This window comes from Aquarana catesbeiana, linkage group LG13 (genome assembly GCF_042186555.1).
Source record: "Aquarana catesbeiana isolate 2022-GZ linkage group LG13, ASM4218655v1, whole genome shotgun sequence".
In the NCBI taxonomy this organism is placed as follows: domain Eukaryota; kingdom Metazoa; phylum Chordata; class Amphibia; order Anura; family Ranidae; genus Aquarana; species Aquarana catesbeiana.
The window spans coordinates 30245438-30251437 of NC_133336.1; positions in this window are offsets into that span (position 1 = coordinate 30245438).

Here is a 6000-nt window from a genome sequence, read left to right on the forward strand (position 1 = left end):
AAGTCCTGCAAGCCGCATCTTTGAGTGTATAGACCACTCCTAAAGCGCCCCTGCCCATTGAAGTCAAAGCGGCGGTGTTTTGCGGGCGCTTTTAACCCTTTTACGGCCGCTAGTGGGGGTTAAAAGCGCCCCGCCGGCGCCAGAAAAGCGCCGCTAAAACGACGATAAAGCGCCACTAAAAATAGCGGCGCTTTACCGCTGACGCCCGCCCGGCCCAGTGTGAAAGGGCTCTAACAGACACCAATCACCTTCAAACCATAGAATGCATTAGGGCAAAACACGTTCTTTCTTTAGAATCACTTTAAATCATTCTTTGGTATGGTCAAAAACAGCAACAGAAGCCAATAGAGAAATGCAAAAGAGTTTCCCTTAAAGAGGAAGTAAACCTTCCTGTATTCTTTGTACCTATGGGTGTGCCTATAATAAGACTTACCTATAGGTACTGTAAATATCTCCTAAATGTGCTCAATTTAGGAGATATCTACTGTATACTGCGCAGATGATGTCATCGGTGCATGCGCTCTGAAGGAACGGCCGCCCGAGCCGTTTCTTCAGATACGTGTGCCATGACCGGCGGCTCTTGTGCGCATGCGCGGGAGTGACGTCATACGGCTCCGGCCAGTCACAGAGCCGGAGTCCCCGTGCCCGGAAGGAAGACGGGTGAAGATGGATGTAGCCTCCAGCGGGGTCAGCGCAGGATTCGTTTGCAGGTAAGTTTAACATAATGTGCTAGTATGCGATGCCACATTACATTACATTATGCCTTTACTTTACAGGTTAGAAAAAAGGACAGAAAAATAAAAATCAAGGTTTACTTCCTCTTTAAGTGTTACAATATCTGTATGAAACATTGGGGAGAGGGGTAAAACTAAACTTTGTACAAAAATTACCTATATACTATATACACTCAGCAGCCACTTTATTAGATCCACCTTGCTAGTACCGGGTTGGACCCCCTTTTTCCTTCATTCTTCATGGCATTCAACAAGGTGTTGGAAACGTTCCTCAGAGATTTTGCTCCATAGTGACATGATAACACAGTTGCTGCAGATTTGTCGGCTGCACATCCATAATGCCAATCTCCCATTCCACCACATCCCAAAGGTGCTCTATTGGATGAGATGTGGTGAGTGTGGAGGCCATTGGAGTACAGGGACCTCATTGTCCAGTGGTGAGATGATTGGAGCTTTGTGACATGGTGCATTATCCTGCTGGAAGGAGCCATCAGAAGATGGGGACACTGTAGTCATAAAGGGATGGACATGGTCAGCAACAATACTCAGGTAGACTGTGGTGTTTAAAAAATTGTCAGTTGGTACTAAGGGACCCAACGTATGCGAAGAAAATATCCCCCCCACCATTACACCCCCACCACCAGCCTGAACCAGTGATACAAGACAGGATGGATCCATGATTTCATGTTGTTTAAGAGATGTAAAATTTCAGAAAATTTTGAAGCTCAGAAAAAAAAATGTTTTTTTTTTTCCGTTTTTTGGGGGAAAAATCGGGAATTTTCGTAAGAAATGAAAAAAATGCTACATAAAATATGACTATGGACAATTTGACTTGGCATTAAATTATCACAACTAGCATATTAAAAATATAGTGTAGCCAAACAATTATCACAAACAGAATTTACTTTTTTATAATATTTATTTGTAACAAAGGGAGCGACAATCTCCTGAACTCCTTACTAGTTTATGTGGAACAGCCAAAAAGTCTCCACAAAACAATTTTCAAAACCAAAAGTAACAATTTTTCATATTTCCTCTCCACAGAATTAAAGTGGTGTTCCGGCCGAAATTATACTTTTTAAATAAAAATACCCCTATAATACACAAGCTTAATGTATTCTAGTAAAGTTAGTCTGTAAACTAAGGTCTGTTTTGTTAGTTTATAGCAGCAGTTTGTTATTTCATAAACTTACAGCAGGCCGTGGCCATCTTAAGTGTGGGCATCTGAAGCCAGACTGTATTTCTTCCTGGATCTCATCCTTGCAGATCTCGCACATGCTCAGTGCAGCACAAGCAGTGTAATAGGTTTCAGGTCAGGTTTCCATAGCAACGGCAGTTTCAGAGGAAGTTGCCGCCCCTTCCCAGAAGGCATTGCAAACAGGAAATGATGCGATGGGCCGCGGCCAGGGAGGAGGAAGTGAAATATGAATACAGCAGATATACAGTAGGTGCTGAGAAAAAATATATATATCCAATAAGTTTACAGTGCACAGTTTAGTGAGGGATGCTGAAGAGTTGTAAAAGTGGGTGGAACTCCGCTTTAAATAAAAATAAAAACCCCATTCTCATAAAAAGAATTGAAGATGGGGGGAGTGTTAAGAAGAGAGTGGGAGTAAGTTTCAATGGACATTTAATCAGAATCATCTAATCATTTCTATCATCTGGAACCAGTCTGCAAATTCTCCTCTGACCTCTGACATCAACAAGGCATTTTTCTCCACACAACTGCCGCTCACTGGATATTTTCTTTTTTTCCCTTCATTCTCAGTAAACCCAAGAGATGGTTGTGTATGAAAATCCAAGAAATACTCAGACCAGCCCGTCTGCCACCAACAACCATGCCACATTCAAAGTCACTTAAATCCCCTTTCTTCCCCATTCTGATGCAAATACATAGCTATGCCGCTTCTTTTGCTAAAATATTAGTATTTTTGTATTTCTCTTCATCCAGCCAGGTAGGTGGTGACCAGACTTTTCTCTGTTGCAGTTAAGCAGCACAGCTAGGTCACCTCCCTGCCCACCAATTGTGATTAAAGTGGTTGTAAAGACAGAAGGTTTTTGCATTCTATACATTAAGATAAAAAATCTTCTGTGTGCAGCAACTCCCCCCCCCAATACTTACCTGAGCCCCATCTCTATGCAGCGATGTGCATGAGTGCCTCGGCCGTCCGGGATTCTCCCTCCTCATTGGCTGAGACGCAGCAGTGGCGCCATTGGCTCCCGCTGCTGTCAATCAAACTCAGCAGAACAGGAGAGAGAGAGAGGGGGCATGGTCGAACCACAGCTCGATGCCACTGCGGCCTGGCTCGGGCACTGCCATAGCAGGCTGCTCGCTGTGGGGGCACAAAACAGGAGGGAGGGGCAAGGAGCACCGAAGAGGGACCTGAGAAGAGGAGGATCTGGGCTGCTCTGTGCAAAACCATTACACAGAGCAGGTCAGTGTGACATGCTTATTACTAAAGAAAAAAAAAAAACGAGACTTTAGTATCACTTTAACCAAGGAGTTAGCAGCAAAACACAAATTTCTCTTCCCATTGGCATATATTCATGCGGGACACTTGATTGGCTCCTTGTGCTGCCCATCCTTCTCCCAGTCTGATTGCTGTTGTACAAGAGATTTTAAATAAGAAAAATAATTTTTAAAGTTTATTTTTAATTTAGTTGGAATTCATAGAAGTTCCTGTAACACCCTGATGTTTAGGCAGGGTTGCTCCTAAATTTACCTGCCAGGTCTACTTAGCTTGGCTCATTGTTGGGGATCAATTGAGTTCACCCTAAGTCTGGAATTGCTGCACTTCTCTCTTCTGTTGCTAGGTGGCCGGGTACCTGGTGACATTAGATAAGACAAGAGCAAAGCAAGGACAGATTAGGCGTATATGGGGTGTCTCAGCCAATGGGCAGGGGTTTTCTTGGATCCCTTGGCCTGCTGGGAGAACCTATATATTTGGGTGGAGTCAGGTGATCGTTGTTCTGTGCCACCTGGATGGCTTTCTGGATGGACGTGTGTTGTACTGCCCGGTCTGCTAGGCCAGAGATTGGGCCTATCCCAGGTACATCTGGCTGTGTGGGGGCCTATCCAGAAGCAAGAGAGCAGAGTAGGGTTGGGATTGCGGCTTGCAGTCCAACCAGAAGTGACGGTTCTGCTGGCTGGAGAACCTGACGTGGTCGGAGGTAAAAGGAAAGCTGTCGCCACTAAGGGACCAATCACCTTATTACCTGGGACCACAGGGAGTAGCTGAAGCAAGTACCGGAGAATTATTCTTACCAACCCGGGCACGGTGAAGAATTGAGAAACTTCAGGCGGTGATCAAGTCAGGAACCCAACCAGCGAAGGTGAAGCTTGCAGAGCAGCCTTGTGTGCCAAGCCAGGTACCGAACAGGCCAGTGGGGTGAAGCTTGAGAAGTATCTGGAGTGCCAAGCTAGGGACCCAGCAGAGAAGCGGGGGTGACACTTGAGGAAGATACTACAGTGAAGATTGGCAGAGCTCAAGGGATTCAGTGGCAGTGAATCAGCAAGTCTAGTGAGAGAGACTGGGAGCTCAGTGGGTTGAGATCCTACAAGAAGTGACTGTAGAGAAAGTAAAAGAGTTCGTTATAACGTGTGTTAAGAACTGTTCTAATGCCCCGTACACACGGTCGGATTTTCCGATGGAAAATGTGTGATAGGACCTTGTTGTCGGAAATTCCGACCGTGTGTGGGCTCCTTCACACATTTTCCATCGGATTTTCCGACACACAAAGTTTGAGAGCAGGATATAAAATTTTCCGACAACAAAATCCGTTGTCGGAAATTCCGAACGTGTGTACACAAATCCGACGGACAAAGTGCCACGCATGCTCAGAATAAATAAAGAGATGAAAGCTATTGGCCACTGCCCCGTTTATAGTCCCGACGTACGTGTTTTACGTCACCGCGTTCAGAACGATCGGATTTTCCGACAACTTTGTGTGACCGTGTGTATGCAAGACAAGTTTGAGCCAACATCCATCGGACAAAATCCTAGGATTTTGTTGTCGGAATGTCCGATCAATGTCCGACCGTGTGTACGGGGCATTAGACTGTTGCCATAGAAGACAGCATTCCCACACATGCAGATGTGGCGTCTTGGGGGATACCTTTCCCTGCATGGCTGTCTACCTGTAGAAGTCTCAGAGTCTGCCAATTAACATCGCAACTATCTAAGGATGTCTTGGCTCTAACCCTCTCTCCCAAAGTTCTGTTTATACGAAATATAATCTCTTTGCATTCAAGAAGTGTCTGGCGCCCATGAATCTATCTCGCCTTACACCCACTATGCCTAGACAACCCACTCTATACGGAAGGATGGCTCTTGGCTCTGGAGGTTCTCATTAGACTAAAGGAGGCCTGGGTTCTTGCTACATTCCTCTTTGCTGATCTTCGCTGGCACCCCGGTGCTCATCTCCCGGAAGGTGTTGCAGTCTCTCAAACTGATGTAACTTCACAGCATAAGGCTGGTGATTCACTGGAATAATTACCGATTCTCCTGGCAATGACTTCTATGAATCAATTAAATCAGAATATTTTATTAGCCCCGGGAAAGTTTTTTTTTTTTTAAACGGAATTAACTCCAAATAACAGCGATGAGCTCATGGACTAAGAACGATCCTTCAAATGACATGTACCAAACAGTTTCTTCAAAGCTGACCCAACAGCCGGCAGCAGGAAGAGGAGCAGTTCCTACTGCCGGCTGTTGGGTCAGCTTTGAAGAAACTGTTTGGTACATGTCATTTGAAGGATCGTTCTTAGTCCATGAGCTCATCGCTGTTACTTGGAGTTAACTCCATTTTTTAAAAAAAATCTTTCCCGGGGCTAATAAAATATTCTGATTTAATTGATTCATAGAAGTCATAGAAGAAGATTCGGCTGAAGGTGCAGAAAAGGGAGCGTCTGCTTTTCCATGATGTCATTATAGGTCAGATGTTCTATATTTTGATAAATGCATAGCTCCCAACTGTCCCTGATTTCGAGGGACGGTCCCTGATTCGGAGCAATGTCCCTCTGTCCCTCATTCCTCCTCATTTTGGTCTGATCTATATAGCTGTATATAAAATGCACTTTCTATCTATTAAAAGGTCTTTTCCAGCGCTAAACCTTTCATCTGATTTCTAAATTGCTGCATTTGTAAATTCCAAAGGCCAATATAAAGGAATAGTAGTGGTAAAAAAAAGAGCCAATTTTGTTTTATTGTATAATTCTTCTTTAAGGGGGCGTGGCAGGGGGTGTGTCCTATGCCTGCATACTTTT